The sequence below is a fragment of the Phyllobates terribilis genome, unplaced genomic scaffold, assembly GCF_046119375.1.
Source record: "Phyllobates terribilis strain yellow unplaced genomic scaffold, ASM4611937v1 Scaffold_4__5_contigs__length_816908805, whole genome shotgun sequence".
Lineage (NCBI taxonomy): Eukaryota > Metazoa > Chordata > Amphibia > Anura > Dendrobatidae > Phyllobates > Phyllobates terribilis.
In genome coordinates this window covers 7,736,480-7,764,136 of record NW_027362764.1, presented here as the reverse complement: position 1 = coordinate 7,764,136, position 27,657 = coordinate 7,736,480, and positions in this window count along the sequence as shown.

Genomic DNA, 27,657 nt, shown 5'->3' with positions numbered 1-27,657 from the left:
GCTCAGTATAAGTGAGTACTCCCCTGTATTATCAGTACATTATATATATACAGTGCTCAGCATAAGTGAGTACACCCCTGTATTATCAGTACATTATATATACAGGGCTCAGCATAAGTGACTACACCCCTGTATTATCAGTACATTATATACAGTATACAGTGCTCAGTATAAGTGAGTACACCCCTGTATTATCAGTACATTATATATACAGGGCTCAGTATAAGTGAGTACACCCCTGTATTATCAGTACAGTATATATACAGAGCTCAGTATAAGTGAGTACACCCCTGTATTATCAGTACATTATATACAGGGCTCAGTATAAGTGAGTACACCCCTGTATTATCAGTACATTATATATACAGCGCTCAGTATAAGTGAGTACACCCCTGTATTATCAGTACATTATATATACAGGGCTCAGTATAAGTGAGTACTCCCCTGTATTATCAGTACATTATATATATACAGTGCTCAGCATAAGTGAGTACACCCCTGTATTATCAGTACAATATATATACAGGGCTCAGCATAAGTGAGTACACCCCTGTATTATCAGTACATTATATATACAGCGCTCAGTATAAGTGAGTACGCCCCTGTATTATCAGTACATTATATATACAGGGCTCAGCATAAGTGAGTACACCCCTGTATTATCAGTACATTATATATACAGGGCTCAGTATAAGTGAGTACTCCCCTGTATTATCAGTACATTATATATATACAGTGCTCAGCATAAGTGAGTACACCCCTGTATTATCAGTACATTATATATACAGGGCTCAGCATAAGTGACTACACCCCTGTATTATCAGTACATTATATACAGTATACAGTGCTCAGTATAAGTGAGTACACCCCTGTATTATCAGTACATTATATATACAGGGCTCAGTATAAGTGAGTACACCCCTGTATTATCAGTACAGTATATATACAGAGCTCAGTATAAGTGAGTACACCCCTGTATTATCAGTACATTATATACAGGGCTCAGTATAAGTGAGTACACCCCTGTATTATCAGTACATTATATATACAGTGCTCAGTATAAGTGAGTACACCCCTGTATTATCAGTACAGTATATATACAGAGCTCAGTATAAGTGAGTACACCCCTGTATTATCAGTACATTATATACAGGGCTCAGTATAAGTGAGTACACCCCTGTATTATCAGTACATTATATATACAGGGCTCAGTATAAGTGAGTACTCCCCTGTATTATCAGTACATTATATATACAGCGCTCAGTATAAGTGAGTACACCCCTGTATTATCAGTACATTATATATACAGGGCTCAGTATAAGTGAGTACTCCCCTGTATTATCAGTACATTATATATACAGCGCTCAGTATAAGTGAGTACACCCCTGTATTATCAGTACATTATATATACAGGGCTCAGTATAAGTGAGTACTCCCCTGTATTATCAGTACATTATATATACAGGGCTCAGTATAAGTGAGTACACCCCTGTATTATCAGTACATTATATATACAGTGCTCAGCATAAGTGAGTACACCCCTGTATTATCAGTACATTATATATACAGCGCTCAGTATAAGTGACTACACCCCTGTATTATCAGTACATTATATATATACAGTGCTCAGCATAAGTGAGAACACCCCTGTATTATCAGTACATTATATATACAGCGCTCAGTATAAGTGAGTACACCCCTGTATTATCAGTACATTATATATACAGGGCTCAGTATAAGTGACTACACCCCTGTATTATCAGTACATTATATACAGTATACAGTGCTCAGTATAAGTGAGTACACCCCTGTATTATCAGTACATTATATATACAGTGCTCAGTATAAGTGAGTACACCCCTGTATTATCAGTACATTATATATACAGCGCTCAGTATAAGTGAGTACACCCCTGTATTATCAGTACATTATATATACAGTGCTCAGTATAAGTGATTACACCCCTGTATTATCAGTACATTATATATACAGAGCTCAGTATAAGTGAGTACACCACTGTATTATCAGTACATTATATATACAGGGCTCAGTATAAGTGAGTACACCCCTGTATTATCAGTACATTATATATACAGTGCTCAGTATAAGTGATTACACCCCTGTATTATCAGTACATTATATATACAGGGCTCAGTATAAGTGAGTACACCCCTGTATTATCAGTACATTATATATACAGGGCTCAGTATAAGTGAGTACACCCCTGTATTATCAGTACATTATATATACAGGGCTCAGCATAAGTGAGTACACCCCTGTATTATCAGTACATTATATATATACAGTGCTCAGCATAAGTGAGTACACCCCTGTATTATCAGTACATTATATATACAGGGCTCAGCATAAGTGACTACACCCCTGTATTATCAGTACATTATATACAGTATACAGTGCTCAGTATAAGTGAGTACACCCCTGTATTATCAGTACATTATATATACAGGGCTCAGTATAAGTGAGTACACCCCTGTATTATCAGTACAGTATATATACAGAGCTCAGTATAAGTGAGTACACCCCTGTATTATCAGTACATTATATATACAGGGCTCAGTATAAGTGAGTACACCCCTGTATTATCAGTACATTATATATACAGGGCTCAGTATAAGTGAGTACTCCCCTGTATTATCAGTACATTATATATATACAGTGCTCAGCATAAGTGAGTACACCCTTGTATTATCAGTACATTATATATACAGGGCTCAGCATAAGTGACTACACCCCTGTATTATCAGTACATTATATACAGTATACAGTGCTCAGTATAAGTGAGTACACCCCTGTATTATCAGTACATTATATATACAGGGCTCAGTATAAGTGAGTACACCCCTGTATTATCAGTACAGTATATATACAGAGCTCAGTATAAGTGAGTACACCCCTGTATTATCAGTACATTATATACAGGGCTCAGTATAAGTGAGTACACCCCTGTATTATCAGTACATTATATATACAGCGCTCAGTATAAGTGAGTACACCCCTGTATTATCAGTACATTATATATACAGGGCTCAGTATAAGTGAGTACTCCCCTGTATTATCAGTACATTATATATATACAGTGCTCAGCATAAGTGAGTACACCCCTGTATTATCAGTACATTATATATACAGGGCTCAGCATAAGTGAGTACACCCCTGTATTATCAGTACATTATATATACAGCGCTCAGTATAAGTGAGTACGCCCCTGTATTATCAGTACATTATATATACAGGGCTCAGCATAAGTGAGTACACCCCTGTATTATCAGTACATTATATATACAGGGCTCAGTATAAGTGAGTACTCCCCTGTATTATCAGTACATTATATATATACAGTGCTCAGCATAAGTGAGTACACCCCTGTATTATCAGTACATTATATATACAGGGCTCAGCATAAGTGACTACACCCCTGTATTATCAGTACATTATATACAGTATACAGTGCTCAGTATAAGTGAGTACACCCCTGTATTATCAGTACATTATATATACAGGGCTCAGTATAAGTGAGTACACCCCTGTATTATCAGTACAGTATATATACAGAGCTCAGTATAAGTGAGTACACCCCTGTATTATCAGTACATTATATACAGGGCTCAGTATAAGTGAGTACACCCCTGTATTATCAGTACATTATATATACAGTGCTCAGTATAAGTGAGTACACCCCTGTATTATCAGTACAGTATATATACAGAGCTCAGTATAAGTGAGTACACCCCTGTATTATCAGTACATTATATACAGGGCTCAGTATAAGTGAGTACACCCCTGTATTATCAGTACATTATATATACAGGGCTCAGTATAAGTGAGTACTCCCCTGTATTATCAGTACATTATATATACAGCGCTCAGTATAAGTGAGTACACCCCTGTATTATCAGTACATTATATATACAGGGCTCAGTATAAGTGAGTACTCCCCTGTATTATCAGTACATTATATATACAGCGCTCAGTATAAGTGAGTACACCCCTGTATTATCAGTACATTATATATACAGGGCTCAGTATAAGTGAGTACTCCCCTGTATTATCAGTACATTATATATACAGGGCTCAGTATAAGTGAGTACACCCCTGTATTATCAGTACATTATATATACAGTGCTCAGCATAAGTGAGTACACCCCTGTATTATCAGTACATTATATATACAGCGCTCAGTATAAGTGACTACACCCCTGTATTATCAGTACATTATATATATACAGTGCTCAGCATAAGTGAGAACACCCCTGTATTATCAGTACATTATATATACAGGGCTCAGTATAAGTGAGTGCACCCCTGTATTATCAGTACATTATATATACAGCGCTCAGTATAAGTGAGTACACCCCTGTATTATCAGTACATTATATATACAGGGCTCAGTATAAGTGACTACACCCCTGTATTATCAGTACATTATATACAGTATACAGTGCTCAGTATAAGTGAGTACACCCCTGTATTATCAGTACATTATATATACAGTGCTCAGTATAAGTGAGTACACCCCTGTATTATCAGTACATTATATATACAGCGCTCATTATAAGTGAGTACACCCCTGTATTATCAGTACATTATATATACAGTGCTCAGTATAAGTGATTACACCCCTGTATTATCAGTACATTATATATACAGAGCTCAGTATAAGTGAGTACACCACTGTATTATCAGTACATTATATATACAGGGCTCAGTATAAGTGAGTACACCCCTGTATTATCAGTACATTATATATACAGTGCTCAGTATAAGTGATTACACCCCTGTATTATCAGTACATTATATATACAGGGCTCAGTATAAGTGAGTACACCCCTGTATTATCAGTACATTATATATACAGCGCTCAGTATAAGTGAGTACACTCCTGTATTATCAGTACATTATATATACAGCGCTCAGTATAAGTGAGTACACTCCTGTATTATCAGTACATTATATATACAGGGCTCAGTATAAGTGAGTACACCCCTGTATTATCAGTACATTATATATACAGTGCTCAGTATAAGTGAGTACACCCCTGTATTATCAGTACATTATATATACAGTGCTCAGCATAAGTGAGTACACCCCTGTATTATCAGTACATTATATATACAGGGCTCAGTATAAGTGAGTACACCCCTGTATTATCAGTACATTATATATACAGGGCTCAGTATAAGTGAGTACACCCCTGTATTATCAGTATATTATATATACAGGGCTCAGCATAAGTGAGTACACCCCTGTATTATCAGTACATTATATATACAGGGCTCAGTATAAGTGAGTACTCCCCTGTATTATCAGTACATTATATATATACAGTGCTCAGCATAAGTGAGTACACCCCTGTATTATCAGTATATTATATATACAGGGCTCAGCATAAGTGAGTACACCCCTGTATTATCAGTACATTATATATATACAGTGCTCAGCATAAGTGAGTACACCCCTGTATTATCAGTACATTATATATACAGGGCTCAGTATAAGTGAGTACACCCCTGTATTATCAGTACATTATATACAGTATACAGTGCTCAGTATAAGTGAGTACACCCCTGTATTATCAGTACATTATATATACAGGGCTCAGTATAAGTGAGTACACCCCTGTATTATCAGTACATTATATATACAGGGCTCAGTATAAGTGAGTACACCCTGTATTATCAGTACATTATATATACAGGGCTCAGTATAAGTGAGTACACCCTGTATTATCAGTGCATTATATATACAGAGCTCAGTATAAGTGAGTACACCCCTGTATTATCAGTACATTATATATACAGGGTTCAGTATAAGTGAGTACACCCCTGTATTATCAGTACATTATATATACAGGGCTCAGTATAAGTGACTACACCCCTGTATTATCAGTACATTATATACAGTATACAGTGCTCAGTATAACTGAGTACACCCCTGTATTATCAGTACATTATATATACAGGGCTCAGTATAAGTGAGTACACCCCTGTATTATCAGTACAGTATATATACAGAGCTCAGTATAAGTGAGTACACCCCTGTATTATCAGTACATTATATATACAGGGCTCAGTATAAGTGAGTACACCGCTGTATTATCAGTGCATTATATATACAGAGCTCAGTATAAGTGAGTACACCCCTGTATTATCAGTACATTATATATACAGGGTTCAGTATAAGTGAGTACACCCCTGTATTATCAGTACATTATATATACAGCGCTCAGTATAAGTGAGTACACCCCCTGTATTATCAGTGCATTATATATACAGCGCTCAGTATAAGTGAGTACACCCCTGTATTATCAGTACATTATATATACAGCGCTCAGTATAAGTGAGTACACTCCTGTATTATCAGTACATTATATATACAGGGCTCAGCATAAGTGAGTACACCCCTGTATTATCAGTACATTATATATACAGCGCTCAGCATAAGTGAGTACACCCCTGTATTATCAGTACATTATATATACAGGGCTCAGTATAAGTGAGTACACCCCTGTATTATCAGTACATTATATATACAGTGCTCAGCATAAGTGAGTACACCCCTGTATTATCAGTACATTATATATACAGGGCTCAGTATAAGTGAGTACACCCCTGTATTATCAGTACATTATATATACAGGGCTCAGTATAAGTGAGTACACTCCTGTATTATCAGTACATTATATATACAGGGCTCAGTATAAGTGAGTACACCCCTGTATTATCAGTACATTATATATACAGTGCTCAGTATAAGTGAGTACACCCCTGTATTATCAGTACATTATATATACAGGGCTCAGTATAAGTGAGTACACCCCTGTATTATCAGTACATTATATATACAGTGCTCAGCATAAGTGAGTACACCCCTGTATTATCAGTACATTATATATACAGTGCTCAGCATAAGTGAGTACACCCCTGTATTATCAGTACATTATATATACAGGGCTCAGTATAAGTAAGTACACCCCGGAATTATCAGTACATTATATATACAGGGCTCAGTATAAGTGAGTACACCCCTGTATTATCAGTACATTATATATACTGTGCTCAGTATAAGTGATTACACCCCTGTATTATCAGTACATTATATATACAGGGCTCAGTATAAGTGAGTACACCCCTGTACTATCAGTACATTATATATACACTGCTCAGTATAAGTGAGTACACCCCTGTATTATCAGTACATTATATATACAGGGCTCAGTATAAGTGAGTACATCCCTGTATTATCAGTACATTATATATACATCGCTCAGCATAAGTGAGTACACCCCTGTATTATCAGTACATTATATATACACTGCTCAGTATAAGTGAGTACACCCCTGTATTATCAGTACATTATATATACAGCGCTCAGTATAAGTGAGTACACCCCTGTATTATCAGTACATTATATATACAGGGCTCAGTATAAGTGAGTACACCCCTGTATTATCAGTACATTTTATATACACTGCTCAGTATAAGTGAGTACACCCCTGTATTATCAGTACATTATATATACAGCGCTCAGTATAAGTGAGTACACCCCTGTATTATCAGTACATTATATATACAGTGCTCAGTATAAGTGAGTACACCCCTGTATTATCAGTATATTATATATACAGAGCTCAGTATAAGTGAGTACACCCCTGTATTATCAGTACATTATATATACAGTGCTCAGTATAAGTGAGTACACCCCTGTATTATCAGTACATTATATATACAGGGCTCAGTATAAGTGAGTACACCCCTGTATTATCAGTACATTTTATATACACTGCTCAGTATAAGCGAGTACACCCCTGTATTATCAGTACATTATATATACAGGGCTCAGTATAAGTGAGTACACCCCTGTATTATCAGTACATTATATATACAGGGCTCAGCATAAGTGATTACACCCCTGTATTATCAGTACATTATATATACAGGGCTCAGTATAAGTGAGTACATCCCTGTATTATCAGTACATTATATATACAGGGCTCAGTATAAGTGAGTACACCCCTGTATTATCAGTACATTACATATACAGTGCTCAGCATAAGTGAGTACACCCCTGTATTATCAGTACATTATATATACAGCACTCAGTATAAGTGAGTACACACCTGTATTATCAGTACATTATATATACAGCGCTCAGCATAAGTGAGTACACCCCTTTATTATCAGTACATTACATATACAGGGCTCAGCATAAGTGAGTACACCCCTGTATTATCAGTACATTACATATACAGGGCTCAGCATAAGTGAGTACACCCCTGTATTATCAGTACATTATATACACAGGGCTCAGCATAAGTGAGTACACCCCTGTATTATCAGTACATTATATATACAGGGTTCAGTATAAGTGAGTACACCCCTGTATTATCAGTACATTATATATACAGCGCTCAGTATAAGTGAGTACACCCCCCGTATTATCAGTACATTATATATACAGCGCTCAGTATAAGTGAGTACACCCCTGTATTATCAGTGCATTATATAAACAGCGCTCAGTATAAGTGAGTACACCCCTGTATTATCAGTACATTATATATACAGCGCTCAGTATAAGTGAGTACACCCCTGTATTATCAGTACATTATATATACAGGGCTCAGCATAAGTGAGTACACCCCTGTATTATCAGTACATTATATACACAGGGCTCAGCATAAGTGAGTACACCCCTGTATTATCAGTACATTATATACACAGGGTTCAGTAAAAGTGAGTACACCCCTGTATTATCAGTACATTATATATACAGAGCTCAGTATAAGTGAGTATACCCCTGTATTATCAGTACATTATATATACAGTGCTAAGTATAAGTGAGTACACCCCTGTATTATCAGTACATTATATATACAGAGCTCAGTATAAGTGAGTACACCCCTGTATTATCAGTACATTATATACACAGGGCTCAGTATAAGTGAGTGCACCCCTGTATTATCAGTACATTATATATACAGGGCTCAGTATAAGTGAGTACACCCCTGTATTATCAGTACATTATATATACAGCGCTCAGTATAAGTGAGTACACCCCTGTATTATCAGTACATTATATATACAGGGCTCAGCATAAGTGAGTACACCCCTGTATTATCAGTACATTATATATACAGGGCTTAGTATAAGTGAGTACACCCCTGTATTATCAGTACATTATATATACAGCGCTCAGTATAAGTGAGTACACCCCTGTATTATCAGTACATTATATACACAGGGCTCAGCATAAGTGAGTACACCCCTGTATTATCAGTACATTATATACACAGGGCTCAGCATAAGTGAGTACACCCCTGTATTATCAGTACATTATATATACAGGGCTTAGTATAAGTGAGTACACCCCTGTATTATCAGTACATTATATATACAGGGCTCAGTATAAGTGAGTACACCCCTGTATTATCAGTACATTATATATACAGCGCTCAGTATAAGTGAGTACACCCCTGTATTATCAGTACATTATATATACAGTGCTCAGTATAAGTGAGTACACCCCTGTATTATCAGTACATTATATAAACAGTGCTCAGTATAAGTGAGTACACCCCTGTATTATCAGTACATTATATATACAGGGCTCAGTATAAGTGAGTACACCCCTGTATTATCAGTACATTATATATACAGGGCTCAGCATAAGTGAGTACACCCCTGTATTATCAGTACATTATATATACAGCGCTCAGTATAAGTGAGTACACCCCTGTATTATCAGTACATTATATAAACAGTGCTCAGTATAAGTGAGTACACCCCTGTATTATCAGTACATTATATATACAGGGCTCAGCATAAGTGAGTACACCCCTGTATTATCAGTACATTATATATACAGCGCTCAGTATAAGTGAGTACACCCCTGTATTATCAGTACATTATATAAACAGTGCTCAGTATAAGTGAGTACACCCCTGTATTATCAGTACATTATATATACAGTGCTCAGTATAAGTGAGTACACCCCTGTATTATCAGTACATTATAAATACAGCGCTCAGTATAAGTGAGTACACCCCCTGTATTATCAGTACATTATATATACAACGCTCAGTATAAGTGAGTACACCCCTGTATTATCAGTACATTATATATACAGTGCTCAGTATAAGTGAGTACACCCCCTGTATTATCAGTACATTATATATACAGGGCTCAGCATAAGTGAGTACACCCCTGTATTATCAGTACATTATATATACAGGGCTCAGTATAAGTGAGTACACCCCCTGTATTATCAGTACATCATATATACAGCGCTCAGTATAAGTGAGTACACCCCTGTATTATCAGTACATTATATATACAGTGCTCAGTATAAGTGAGTACACCCCCTGTATTATCAGTACATTATATATACAGCGCTCAGTATAAGTGAGTACACCCCTGTATTATCAGTACATTATATATACAGAGCTCAGTATAAGTGAGTACACCCCTGTATTATCAGTACATTATATATACAGGGCTCAGTATAAGTGAGTACACCCCTGTGTTATCAGTACATTATGTATACAGTGCTCAGTATAAGTGAGTACACCCCTGTATTATCAGTACATTATATATACAGGGTCAGTATAAGTGAGTACACCCCTGTATTATCAGTACATTATATATACAGCGCTCAGTATAAGTGAGTACATCCCTGTATTATCAGTACATTATATATACAGTGCTCAGTATAAGTGAGTACACCCCTGTATTATCAGTACATTATATATACAGGGCTCAGTATAAGTGAGTACACCCCTGTATTATCAGTACAGTATATATACAGGGCTAAGCATAAGTGAGTACACCCCCTGTATTATCAGTACATTATATATACAGGGCTCAGTATAAGTGAGTATACCACTGTATTATCAGTACATTATATATACAGTGCTCAGTATAAGTGAGTACACCCCTGTATTATCAGTACATTATATATACAGGGCTCAGTATAAGGGAGTACACCCCTGTATTATCAGTACATTATATATACAGGGCTAAGCATAAGTGAGTACACCCCCTGTATTATCAGTACATTATATATACAGTGCTCAGTATAAGTGAGTACACCCCTGTATTATCAGTACATTATATATACAGGGCTCAGTATAAGGGAGTACACCCCTGTATTATCAGTACATTATATATACAGGGCTAAGCATAAGTGAGTACACCCCCTGTATTATCAGTACATTATATATACAGGGCTCAGTATAAGTGAGTATACCACTGTATTATCAGTACATTATATATACAGTGCTCAGTATAAGTGAGTACACCCCTGTATTATCAGTACATTATATATACAGGGCTCAGTATAAGGGAGTACACCCCTGTATTATCAGTACATTATATATACAGGGCTAAGCATAAGTGAGTACACCCCCTGTATTATCAGTACATTATATATACAGTGCTCAGTATAAGTGAGTACACCCCTGTATTATCAGTACATTATATATACAGGGCTCAGTATAAGGGAGTACACCCCTGTATTATCAGTACATTATATATACAGGGCTAAGCATAAGTGAGTACACCCCCTGTATTATCAGTACATTATATATACAGCGCTCAGTATAAGTGAGTACACCCCTGTATTATCAGTACATTATATATACAGAGCTCAGTATAAGTGATTACACCCCTGTATTATCAGTACATTATATATACAGGGCTCAGTATAAGTGAGTACACCCCTGTATTATCAGTACATTATATATACAGAGCTCAGTATAAGTGAGTACACCCCTGTATTATCAGTACATTATATATACAGCGCTCAGTATAAGTGAGTACACCCCTGTATTATCAGTACATTATATATACAGAGCTCAGCATAAGTGAGTACACCCCTGTATTATCAGCACATTATATATACAGGGCTCAGTATAAGTGAGTACACCCCTGTATTATCAGTACATTATATATACAGCGCTCAGTATAAGTGAGTACACCCCTGTATTATCAGTACATTATATATACAGGGCTCAGTATAAGAGAGTACACTCCTGTATTATCAGTACATTATATATACAGCGCTCAGTATAAGTGAGTACACCCCTGTATTATCAGTACATTATATATACAGGGCTCAGTATAAGTGAGTTCACCCCTGTATTATCAGTATAAGTGAGTACACTCCTGTATTATCAGTACATTATATATACAGCGCTCAGTATAAGTGAGTACACCCCTGTGTTATCAGTACATTATATATACAGGGCTCAGCATAAGTGAGTACACCCCTGTATTATCAGTACATAATATATACAGGGCTCAGTATAAGTGAGTACACCCCTGTATTATCAGTACATTATATATACAGGGCTCAGTATAAGTGAGTACACCCCTGTATTATCAGTACAGTATATATACAGAGCTCAGTATAAGTGAGTACACCCCTGTATTATCAGTACATTATATACAGGGCTCAGTATAAGTGAGTACACCCCTGTATTATCAGTACATTATATATACAGCGCTCAGTATAAGTGAGTACACCCCTGTATTATCAGTACATTATATATACAGGGCTCAGTATAAGTGAGTACTCCCCTGTATTATCAGTACATTATATATATACAGTGCTCAGCATAAGTGAGTACACCCCTGTATTATCAGTACATTATATATACAGGGCTCAGCATAAGTGAGTACACCCCTGTATTATCAGTACATTATATATACAGCGCTCAGTATAAGTGAGTACGCCCCTGTATTATCAGTACATTATATATACAGGGCTCAGCATAAGTGAGTACACCCCTGTATTATCAGTACATTATATATACAGGGCTCAGTATAAGTGAGTACTCCCCTGTATTATCAGTACATTATATATATACAGTGCTCAGCATAAGTGAGTACACCCCTGTATTATCAGTACATTATATATACAGGGCTCAGCATAAGTGACTACACCCCTGTATTATCAGTACATTATATACAGTATACAGTGCTCAGTATAAGTGAGTACACCCCTGTATTATCAGTACATTATATATACAGGGCTCAGTATAAGTGAGTACACCCCTGTATTATCAGTACAGTATATATACAGAGCTCAGTATAAGTGAGTACACCCCTGTATTATCAGTACATTATATACAGGGCTCAGTATAAGTGAGTACACCCCTGTATTATCAGTACATTATATATACAGTGCTCAGTATAAGTGAGTACACCCCTGTATTATCAGTACAGTATATATACAGAGCTCAGTATAAGTGAGTACACCCCTGTATTATCAGTACATTATATACAGGGCTCAGTATAAGTGAGTACACCCCTGTATTATCAGTACATTATATATACAGGGCTCAGTATAAGTGAGTACTCCCCTGTATTATCAGTACATTATATATACAGCGCTCAGTATAAGTGAGTACACCCCTGTATTATCAGTACATTATATATACAGGGCTAAGCATAAGTGAGTACACCCCCTGTATTATCAGTACATTATATATACAGCGCTCAGTATAAGTGAGTACACCCCTGTATTATCAGTACATTATATATACAGAGCTCAGTATAAGTGATTACACCCCTGTATTATCAGTACATTATATATACAGGGCTCAGTATAAGTGAGTACACCCCTGTATTATCAGTACATTATATATACAGAGCTCAGTATAAGTGAGTACACCCCTGTATTATCAGTACATTATATATACAGCGCTCAGTATAAGTGAGTACACCCCTGTATTATCAGTACATTATATATACAGAGCTCAGCATAAGTGAGTACACCCCTGTATTATCAGCACATTATATATACAGGGCTCAGTATAAGTGAGTACACCCCTGTATTATCAGTACATTATATATACAGCGCTCAGTATAAGTGAGTACACCCCTGTATTATCAGTACATTATATATACAGGGCTCAGTATAAGAGAGTACACCCCTGTATTATCAGTACATTATATATACAGCGCTCAGTATAAGTGAGTACACCCCTGTATTATCAGTACATTATATATACAGGGCTCAGTATAAGTGAGTTCACCCCTGTATTATCAGTATAAGTGAGTACACTCCTGTATTATCAGTACATTATATATACAGCGCTCAGTATAAGTGAGTACACCCCTGTGTTATCAGTACATTATATATACAGGGCTCAGCGTAAGTGAGTACACCCCTGTATTATCAGTACATAATATATACAGGGCTCAGTATGAGTGAGTACACCCCTGTATTATCAGTACATTATATATACAGGGCTCAGTATAAGTGAGTACACCCCTGTATTATCAGTACAGTATATATACAGAGCTCAGTATAAGTGAGTACACCCCTGTATTATCAGTACATTATATACAGGGCTCAGTATAAGTGAGTACACCCCTGTATTATCAGTACATTATATATACAGCGCTCAGTATAAGTGAGTACACCCCTGTATTATCAGTACATTATATATACAGGGCTCAGTATAAGTGAGTACTCCCCTGTATTATCAGTACATTATATATATACAGTGCTCAGCATAAGTGAGTACACCCCTGTATTATCAGTACATTATATATACAGGGCTCAGCATAAGTGAGTACACCCCTGTATTATCAGTACATTATATATACAGCGCTCAGTATAAGTGAGTACGCCCCTGTATTATCAGTACATTATATATACAGGGCTCAGCATAAGTGAGTACACCCCTGTATTATCAGTACATTATATATACAGGGCTCAGTATAAGTGAGTACTCCCCTGTATTATCAGTACATTATATATATACAGTGCTCAGCATAAGTGAGTACACCCCTGTATTATCAGTACATTATATATACAGGGCTCAGCATAAGTGACTACACCCCTGTATTATCAGTACATTATATACAGTATACAGTGCTCAGTATAAGTGAGTACACCCCTGTATTATCAGTACATTATATATACAGGGCTCAGTATAAGTGAGTACACCCCTGTATTATCAGTACAGTATATATACAGAGCTCAGTATAAGTGAGTACACCCCTGTATTATCAGTACATTATATACAGGGCTCAGTATAAGTGAGTACACCCCTGTATTATCAGTACATTATATATACAGTGCTCAGTATAAGTGAGTACACCCCTGTATTATCAGTACAGTATATATACAGAGCTCAGTATAAGTGAGTACACCCCTGTATTATCAGTACATTATATACAGGGCTCAGTATAAGTGAGTACACCCCTGTATTATCAGTACATTATATATACAGGGCTCAGTATAAGTGAGTACTCCCCTGTATTATCAGTACATTATATATACAGCGCTCAGTATAAGTGAGTACACCCCTGTATTATCAGTACATTATATATACAGGGCTCAGTATAAGTGAGTACTCCCCTGTATTATCAGTACATTATATATACAGCGCTCAGTATAAGTGAGTACACCCCTGTATTATCAGTACATTATATATACAGGGCTCAGTATAAGTGAGTACTCCCCTGTATTATCAGTACATTATATATACAGGGCTCAGTATAAGTGAGTACACCCCTGTATTATCAGTACATTATATATACAGTGCTCAGCATAAGTGAGTACACCCCTGTATTATCAGTACATTATATATACAGCGCTCAGTATAAGTGACTACACCCCTGTATTATCAGTACATTATATATATACAGTGCTCAGCATAAGTGAGAACACCCCTGTATTATCAGTACATTATATATACAGCGCTCAGTATAAGTGAGTACACCCCTGTATTATCAGTACATTATATATACAGGGCTCAGTATAAGTGACTACACCCCTGTATTATCAGTACATTATATACAGTATACAGTGCTCAGTATAAGTGAGTACACCCCTGTATTATCAGTACATTATATATACAGTGCTCAGTATAAGTGAGTACACCCCTGTATTATCAGTACATTATATATACAGCGCTCATTATAAGTGAGTACACCCCTGTATTATCAGTACATTATATATACAGTGCTCAGTATAAGTGATTACACCCCTGTATTATCAGTACATTATATATACAGAGCTCAGTATAAGTGAGTACACCACTGTATTATCAGTACATTATATATACAGGGCTCAGTATAAGTGAGTACACCCCTGTATTATCAGTACATTATATATACAGTGCTCAGTATAAGTGATTACACCCCTGTATTATCAGTACATTATATATACAGGGCTCAGTATAAGTGAGTACACCCCTGTATTATCAGTACATTATATATACAGCGCTCAGTATAAGTGAGTACACTCCTGTATTATCAGTACATTATATATACAGCGCTCAGTATAAGTGAGTACACTCCTGTATTATCAGTACATTATATATACAGGGCTCAGTATAAGTGAGTACACCCCTGTATTATCAGTACATTATATATACAGTGCTCAGTATAAGTGAGTACACCCCTGTATTATCAGTACATTATATATACAGTGCTCAGCATAAGTGAGTACACCCCTGTATTATCAGTACATTATATATACAGGGCTCAGTATAAGTGAGTACACCCCTGTATTATCAGTACATTATATATACAGGGCTCAGTATAAGTGAGTACACCCCTGTATTATCAGTATATTATATATACAGGGCTCAGCATAAGTGAGTACACCCCTGTATTATCAGTACATTATATATACAGGGCTCAGTATAAGTGAGTACTCCCCTGTATTATCAGTACATTATATATATACAGTGCTCAGCATAAGTGAGTACACCCCTGTATTATCAGTATATTATATATACAGGGCTCAGCATAAGTGAGTACACCCCTGTATTATCAGTACATTATATATATACAGTGCTCAGCATAAGTGAGTACACCCCTGTATTATCAGTACATTATATATACAGGGCTCAGTATAAGTGAGTACACCCCTGTATTATCAGTACATTATATACAGTATACAGTGCTCAGTATAAGTGAGTACACCCCTGTATTATCAGTACATTATATATACAGGGCTCAGTATAAGTGAGTACACCCCTGTATTATCAGTACATTATATATACAGGGCTCAGTATAAGTGAGTACACCCTGTATTATCAGTACATTATATATACAGGGCTCAGTATAAGTGAGTACACCCTGTATTATCAGTGCATTATATATACAGAGCTCAGTATAAGTGAGTACACCCCTGTATTATCAGTACATTATATATACAGGGTTCAGTATAAGTGAGTACACCCCTGTATTATCAGTACATTATATATACAGGGCTCAGTATAAGTGACTACACCCCTGTATTATCAGTACATTATATACAGTATACAGTGCTCAGTATAACTGAGTACACCCCTGTATTATCAGTACATTATATATACAGGGCTCAGTATAAGTGAGTACACCCCTGTATTATCAGTACAGTATATATACAGAGCTCAGTATAAGTGAGTACACCCCTGTATTATCAGTACATTATATATACAGGGCTCAGTATAAGTGAGTACACCGCTGTATTATCAGTGCATTATATATACAGAGCTCAGTATAAGTGAGTACACCCCTGTATTATCAGTACATTATATATACAGGGTTCAGTATAAGTGAGTACACCCCTGTATTATCAGTACATTATATATACAGCGCTCAGTATAAGTGAGTACACCCCCTGTATTATCAGTGCATTATATATACAGCGCTCAGTATAAGTGAGTACACCCCTGTATTATCAGTACATTATATATACAGCGCTCAGTATAAGTGAGTACACTCCTGTATTATCAGTACATTATATATACAGGGCTCAGCATAAGTGAGTACACCCCTGTATTATCAGTACATTATATATACAGCGCTCAGCATAAGTGAGTACACCCCTGTATTATCAGTACATTATATATACAGGGCTCAGTATAAGTGAGTACACCCCTGTATTATCAGTACATTATATATACAGTGCTCAGCATAAGTGAGTACACCCCTGTATTATCAGTACATTATATATACAGGGCTCAGTATAAGTGAGTACACCCCTGTATTATCAGTACATTATATATACAGGGCTCAGTATAAGTGAGTACACTCCTGTATTATCAGTACATTATATATACAGGGCTCAGTATAAGTGAGTACACCCCTGTATTATCAGTACATTATATATACAGTGCTCAGTATAAGTGAGTACACCCCTGTATTATCAGTACATTATATATACAGGGCTCAGTATAAGTGAGTACACCCCTGTATTATCAGTACATTATATATACAGTGCTCAGCATAAGTGAGTACACCCCTGTATTATCAGTACATTATATATACAGTGCTCAGCATAAGTGAGTACACCCCTGTATTATCAGTACATTATATATACAGGGCTCAGTATAAGTAAGTACACCCCGGAATTATCAGTACATTATATATACAGGGCTCAGTATAAGTGAGTACACCCCTGTATTATCAGTACATTATATATACTGTGCTCAGTATAAGTGATTACACCCCTGTATTATCAGTACATTATATATACAGGGCTCAGTATAAGTGAGTACACCCCTGTACTATCAGTACATTATATATACACTGCTCAGTATAAGTGAGTACACCCCTGTATTATCAGTACATTATATATACAGGGCTCAGTATAAGTGAGTACATCCCTGTATTATCAGTACATTATATATACATCGCTCAGCATAAGTGAGTACACCCCTGTATTATCAGTACATTATATATACACTGCTCAGTATAAGTGAGTACACCCCTGTATTATCAGTACATTATATATACAGCGCTCAGTATAAGTGAGTACACCCCTGTATTATCAGTACATTATATATACAGGGCTCAGTATAAGTGAGTACACCCCTGTATTATCAGTACATTTTATATACACTGCTCAGTATAAGTGAGTACACCCCTGTATTATCAGTACATTATATATACAGCGCTCAGTATAAGTGAGTACACCCCTGTATTATCAGTACATTATATATACAGTGCTCAGTATAAGTGAGTACACCCCTGTATTATCAGTACATTATATATACAGAGCTCAGTATAAGTGAGTACACCCCTGTATTATCAGTACATTATATATACAGTGCTCAGTATAAGTGAGTACACCCCTGTATTATCAGTACATTATATATACAGGGCTCAGTATAAGTGAGTACACCCCTGTATTATCAGTACATTTTATATACACTGCTCAGTATAAGCGAGTACACCCCTGTATTATCAGTACATTATATATACAGGGCTCAGTATAAGTGAGTACACCCCTGTATTATCAGTACATTATATATACAGGGCTCAGCATAAGTGATTACACCCCTGTATTATCAGTACATTATATATACAGGGCTCAGTATAAGTGAGTACATCCCTGTATTATCAGTACATTATATATACAGGGCTCAGTATAAGTGAGTACACCCCTGTATTATCAGTACATTACATATACAGTGCTCAGCATAAGTGAGTACACCCCTGTATTATCAGTACATTATATATACAGCACTCAGTATAAGTGAGTACACACCTGTATTATCAGTACATTATATATACAGCGCTCAGCATAAGTGAGTACACCCCTTTATTATCAGTACATTACATATACAGGGCTCAGCATAAGTGAGTACACCCCTGTATTATCAGTACATTACATATACAGGGCTCAGCATAAGTGAGTACACCCCTGTATTATCAGTACATTATATACACAGGGCTCAGCATAAGTGAGTACACCCCTGTATTATCAGTACATTATATATACAGGGTTCAGTATAAGTGAGTACACCCCTGTATTATCAGTACATTATATATACAGCGCTCAGTATAAGTGAGTACACCCCCTGTATTATCAGTACATTATATATACAGCGCTCAGTATAAGTGAGTACACCCCTGTATTATCAGTGCATTATATAAACAGCGCTCAGTATAAGTGAGTACACCCCTGTATTATCAGTACATTATATATACAGCGCTCAGTATAAGTGAGTACACCCCTGTATTATCAGTACATTATATATACAGGGCTCAGCATAAGTGAGTACACCCCTGTATTATCAGTACATTATATACACAGGGCTCAGCATAAGTGAGTACACCCCTGTATTATCAGTACATTATATACACAGGGTTCAGTAAAAGTGAGTACACCCCTGTATTATCAGTACATTATATATACAGAGCTCAGTATAAGTGAGTATACCCCTGTATTATCAGTACATTATATATACAGTGCTAAGTATAAGTGAGTACACCCCTGTATTATCAGTACATTATATATACAGAGCTCAGTATAAGTGAGTACACCCCTGTATTATCAGTACATTATATACACAGGGCTCAGTATAAGTGAGTGCACCCCTGTATTATCAGTACATTATATATACAGGGCTCAGTATAAGTGAGTACACCCCTGTATTATCAGTACATTATATATACAGCGCTCAGTATAAGTGAGTACACCCCTGTATTATCAGTACATTATATATACAGGGCTCAGCATAAGTGAGTACACCCCTGTATTATCAGTACATTATATATACAGGGCTTAGTATAAGTGAGTACACCCCTGTATTATCAGTACATTATATATACAGCGCTCAGTATAAGTGAGTACACCCCTGTATTATCAGTACATTATATACACAGGGCTCAGCATAAGTGAGTACACCCCTGTATTATCAGTACATTATATACACAGGGCTCAGCATAAGTGAGTACACCCCTGTATTATCAGTACATTATATATACAGGGCTTAGTATAAGTGAGTACACCCCTGTATTATCAGTACATTATATATACAGGGCTCAGTATAAGTGAGTACACCCCTGTATTATCAGTACATTATATATACAGCGCTCAGTATAAGTGAGTACACCCCTGTATTATCAGTACATTATATATACAGTGCTCAGTATAAGTGAGTACACCCCTGTATTATCAGTACATTATATAAACAGTGCTCAGTATAAGTGAGTACACCCCTGTATTATCAGTACATTATATATACAGGGCTCAGTATAAGTGAGTACACCCCTGTATTATCAGTACATTATATATACAGGGCTCAGCATAAGTGAGTACACCCCTGTATTATCAGTACATTATATATACAGCGCTCAGTATAAGTGAGTACACCCCTGTATTATCAGTACATTATATAAACAGTGCTCAGTATAAGTGAGTACACCCCTGTATTATCAGTACATTATATATACAGGGCTCAGCATAAGTGAGTACACCCCTGTATTATCAGTACATTATATATACAGTGCTCAGTATAAGTGAGTACACCCCTGTATTATCAGTACATTATATATACAGCGCTCAGTATAAGTGAGTACACCCCCTGTATTATCAGTACATTATATATACAACGCTCAGTATAAGTGAGTACACCCCTGTATTATCAGTACATTATATATACAGTGCTCAGTATAAGTGAGTACACCCCCTGTATTATCAGTACATTATATATACAGGGCTCAGCATAAGTGAGTACACCCCTGTATTATCAGTACATTATATATACAGGGCTCAGTATAAGTGAGTACACCCCCTGTATTATCAGTACATTATATATACAGCGCTCAGTATAAGTGAGTACACCCCTGTATTATCAGTACATTATATATACAGTGCTCAGTATAAGTGAGTACACCCCCTGTATTATCAGTACATTATATATACAGCGCTCAGTATAAGTGAGTACACCCCTGTATTATCAGTACATTATATATACAGAGCTCAGTATAAGTGAGTACACCCCTGTATTATCAGTACATTATATATACAGGGCTCAGTATAAGTGAGTACACCCCTGTGTTATCAGTACATTATGTATACAGTGCTCAGTATAAGTGAGTACACCCCTGTATTATCAGTACATTATATATACAGGGTCAGTATAAGTGAGTACACCCCTGTATTATCAGTACATTATATATACAGCGCTCAGTATAAGTGAGTACATCCCTGTATTATCAGTACATTATATATACAGTGCTCAGTATAAGTGAGTACACCCCTGTATTATCAGTACATTATATATACAGGGCTCAGTATAAGTGAGTACACCCCTGTATTATCAGTACAGTATATATACAGGGCTAAGCATAAGTGAGTACACCCCCTGTATTATCAGTACATTATATATACAGGGCTCAGTATAAGTGAGTATACCACTGTATTATCAGTACATTATATATACAGTGCTCAGTATAAGTGAGTACACCCCTGTATTATCAGTACATTATATATACAGGGCTCAGTATAAGGGAGTACACCCCTGTATTATCAGTACATTATATATACAGGGCTAAGCATAAGTGAGTACACCCCCTGTATTATCAGTACATTATATATACAGTGCTCAGTATAAGTGAGTACACCCCTGTATTATCAGTACATTATATATACAGGGCTCAGTATAAGGGAGTACACCCCTGTATTATCAGTACATTATATATACAGGGCTAAGCATAAGTGAGTACACCCCCTGTATTATCAGTACATTATATATACAGGGCTCAGTATAAGTGAGTATACCACTGTATTATCAGTACATTATATATACAGTGCTCAGTATAAGTGAGTACACCCCTGTATTATCAGTACATTATATATACAGGGCTCAGTATAAGGGAGTACACCCCTGTATTATCAGTACATTATATATACAGGGCTAAGCATAAGTGAGTACACCCCCTGTATTATCAGTACATTATATATACAGTGCTCAGTATAAGTGAGTACACCCCTGTATTATCAGTACATTATATATACAGGGCTCAGTATAAGGGAGTACACCCCTGTATTATCAGTACATTATATATACAGGGCTAAGCATAAGTGAGTACACCCCCTGTATTATCAGTACATTATATATACAGCGCTCAGTATAAGTGAGTACACCCCTGTATTATCAGTACATTATATATACAGAGCTCAGTATAAGTGATTACACCCCTGTATTATCAGTACATTATATATACAGGGCTCAGTATAAGTGAGTACACCCCTGTATTATCAGTACATTATATATACAGAGCTCAGTATAAGTGAGTACACCCCTGTATTATCAGTACATTATATATACAGCGCTCAGTATAAGTGAGTACACCCCTGTATTATCAGTACATTATATATACAGAGCTCAGCATAAGTGAGTACACCCCTGTATTATCAGCACATTATATATACAGGGCTCAGTATAAGTGAGTACACCCCTGTATTATCAGTACATTATATATACAGCGCTCAGTATAAGTGAGTACACCCCTGTATTATCAGTACATTATATATACAGGGCTCAGTATAAGAGAGTACACTCCTGTATTATCAGTACATTATATATACAGCGCTCAGTATAAGTGAGTACACCCCTGTATTATCAGTACATTATATATACAGGGCTCAGTATAAGTGAGTTCACCCCTGTATTATCAGTATAAGTGAGTACACTCCTGTATTATCAGTACATTATATATACAGCGCTCAGTATAAGTGAGTACACCCCTGTGTTATCAGTACATTATATATACAGGGCTCAGCATAAGTGAGTACACCCCTGTATTATCAGTACATAATATATACAGGGCTCAGTATAAGTGAGTACACCCCTGTATTATCAGTACATAATATATACAGGGCTCAGCATAAGTGAGTACACCCCTGTATTATCAGTACATAATATATACAGAGCTCAGCATAAGTGAGTACACCCCAGTATTATCAGTACATTATATATACAGGGCTCAGTATAAGTGAGTACACCCCTGTATTATCAGTACATTATATATACAGCGCTCAGTATAAGTGAGTACACCCCTGTATTATCAGTACATTATATATACAGTGCTCAGTATAAGTGAGTACACCCCTGTATTATCAGTACATTATATATACAGCGCTCAGTATAAGTGAGTACACCCCCTGTATTATCAGTACATTATATATACAACGCTCAGTATAAGTGAGTACACCCCTGTATTATCAGTACATTATATATACAGTGCTCAGTATAAGTGAGTACACCCCCTGTATTATCAGTACATTATATATACAGGGCTCAGCATAAGTGAGTACACCCCTGTATTATCAGTACATTATATATACATCGCTCAGCATAAGTGAGTACACCCCTGTATTATCAGTACATTATATATACAGGGCTCAGCATAAGTGAGTACACCCCTGTATTATCAGTACATTATATATACATCGCTCAGCATAAGTGAGTACACCCCTGTATTATCAGTACATTATATATACAGGGCTCAGCATAAGTGAGTACACCCCTGCAATATCAGTACATTATATATACAGGGCTCAGCATAAGTGAGTACACCCCTGTATTATCAGTACATTATATATACAGCGCTCAGTATAAGTGAGTACACCCCTGTATTATCAGTATATTATATATACAGGGCTCAGCATAAGTGAGTACACCCCTGTATTATCAGTACATTATATATACAGGGCTCAGTATAAGTGAGTACACCCCTGTATTATCAGTATATTATATATACAGGGCTCAGCATAAGTGAGTACACCCCTGTATTATCAGTACATAATATATACAGAGCTCAGCATAAGTGAGTACACCCCGGTATTATCAGTACATTATATATACAGGGCTCAGTATAAGTGAGTACACCCCTGTATTATCAGTATATTATATATACAGGGCTCAGCATAAGTGAGTACACCCCTGCATTATCAGTACATTATATATACAGGGCTCAGCATAAGTGAGTACACCCCTGTATTATCAGTACATTATATATACAGGGCTCAGTATAAGTGAGTACACCCCTGTATTATCAGTACATTATATATACAGCGCTCAGCATAAGTGAGTACACCCCTGTATTATCAGTACAATACATATACAGGGCTCAGCATAAGTGAGTACACCCCTGTATTATCAGTACATTATGTATACAGGGCTCAGCATAAGTGAGTACACCCCTGTATTATCAGTACATTATATATACAGGGCTCAGTATAAGCGAGTACACCCCTGTATTATCAGTACATTATATATACAGGGCTCAGTATAAGTGAGTACACCCCTGTATTATCAGTACATTATATATACAGGGCTCAGTATAAGTGAGTACACCCCTGTATTATCAGTACATTATATATACAGCGCTCAGCATAAGTGAGTACACCCCTGTATTATCAGTACAATACATATACAGGGCTCAGCATAAGTGAGTACACCCCTGTATTATCAGTACATTATATATACAGGGCTCAGTATAAGTGAGTACACCCCTGTATTATCAGTACATTATATATACAGGGCTCAGTATAAGCGAGTACACCCCTGTATTATCAGTACATTATATATACAGGGCTCAGTATAAGTGAGTACACCCCTGTATTATCAGTACATTATATATACAGTGCTCAGCATAAGTGAGTACATCCCTGTATTATCAGTACATTATATATACAGGGCTCAGTATAAGTGAGTACACCCCTGTATTATCAGTACATTATATATACAGCGCTCAGCATAAGTGAGTACACCCCTGTATTATCAGTACAATACATATACAGGGCTCAGCATAAGTGAGTACACCCCTGTATTATCAGTACATTATGTATACAGGGCTCAGCATAAGTGAGTACACTCCTGTATTATCAGTACATTATATATACAGCGCTCAGTATAAGTGAGTACACCCCTGTATTATCAGTATATTATATATACAGGGCTCAGCATAAGTGAGTACACCCCTGCATTATCAGTACATTATATATACAGGGCTCAGCATAAGTGAGTACACCCCTGTATTATCAGTACATTATATATACAGGGCTCAGTATAAGTGAGTACACCCCTGTATTATCAGTACATTATATATACAGCGCTCAGCATAAGTGAGTACACCCCTGTATTATCAGTACAATACATATACAGGGCTCAGCATAAGTGAGTACACCCCTGTATTATCAGTACATTATGTATACAGGGCTCAGCATAAGTGAGTACACCCCTGTATTATCAGTACATTATATACAGGGCTCAGTATAAGTGAGTACACCCCTGTATTATCAGTACATTATATATACAGGGCTCAGTATAAGTGAGTACACCCCTGTATTATCAGTACATTATATATACAGCGCTCAGCATAAGTGAGTACACCCCTGTATTATCAGTACATTATATATACAGCGCTCAGTATAAGTGAGTACACCCCTGTATTATCAGTACATTATATATACAGGGCTCAGCATAAGTGAGTACACCCCTGTATTATCAGTACATTATATATACAGGGCTCAGTATAAGTGAGTACACCCCTGTGTTATCAGTACATTATATATACAGGGCTCAGTATAAGCGAGTACACCCCTGTATTATCAGCACATTATATATACAGGGCTCAGTATAAGTGAGTACACCCCTGTATTATCAGTACATTATATATACAGCGCTCAGTATAAGTGAGTACACCCCTGTATTATCAGTACATTATATATACAGGGCTCAGTATAAGTGAGTACACCCCTGTATTATCAGTACATTATATATACAGGGCTCAGTATGAGCGAGTACACCCCTGTATTATCAGTACATTATATATACAGGGCTCAGTAGAAGTGAGTACACCCCTGTATTATCAGTACATTATATATACAGCGCTCAGTATAAGTGAGTACACCCCTGTATTATCAGTACATTATATATACAGGGCTCAGTATAAGTGAGTACACCCCTGTATTATCAGTACATTATATATACAGGGCTCAGTATAAGCGAGTACACCCCTGTATTATCAGTACATTATATATACAGGGCTCAGTATAAGTGAGTACACCCCTGTATTATCAGTACATTATATATACAGTGCTCAGCATAAGTGAGTACATCCCTGTATTATCAGTACATTATGTATACAGTGCTCAGTATAAGTGAGTACACCCCTGTATTATCAGTACATTATATATACAGGGATCAGTATAAGTGAGTACACCCCCTGTATTATCAGTACATTATATATACAGGGCTCAGTATAAGTGAGTACACCCCTGTATTATCAGTACATTATATATACAGTGCTCAGCATAAGTGAGTACACCCCTGTATTATCAGTACATTATGTATACAGTGCTCAGTATAAGTGAGTACACCCCTGTATTATCAGTACATTATATATACAGGGATCAGTATAAGTGAGTACACCCCCTGTATTATCAGTACATTATATATACAGGGCTCAGTATAAGCGAGTACACCACTGTATTATCAGTACATTATATATACAGGGCTCAGTATAAGTGAGTACACCCCTGTATTATCAGTACATTATATACAGTATACAGTGCTCAGTATAAGTGAGTACACCCCTGTATTATCAGTACATTATGTATACAGTGCTCAGTATAAGTGAGTACACCCCTGTATTATTAGTACATGTTATACAGTGTGGAAAAAAGTATTTAGCCAGCCCCCAATTGTGCAAGTTCTCCCACTTATAAAGATGAGGTCGGCCTGTAATTGACATCATAGGTCGACCTCGACTATGAGAGACAAAATGAGAAAACAAATCCTGAAAATCACATTTTCTGATTTGGAAAGAATTTTTTTTTTAAATTTTGGTGGAAAATAAGTATTTGGTCAATTACAAAAAAATTTCTTTCCAA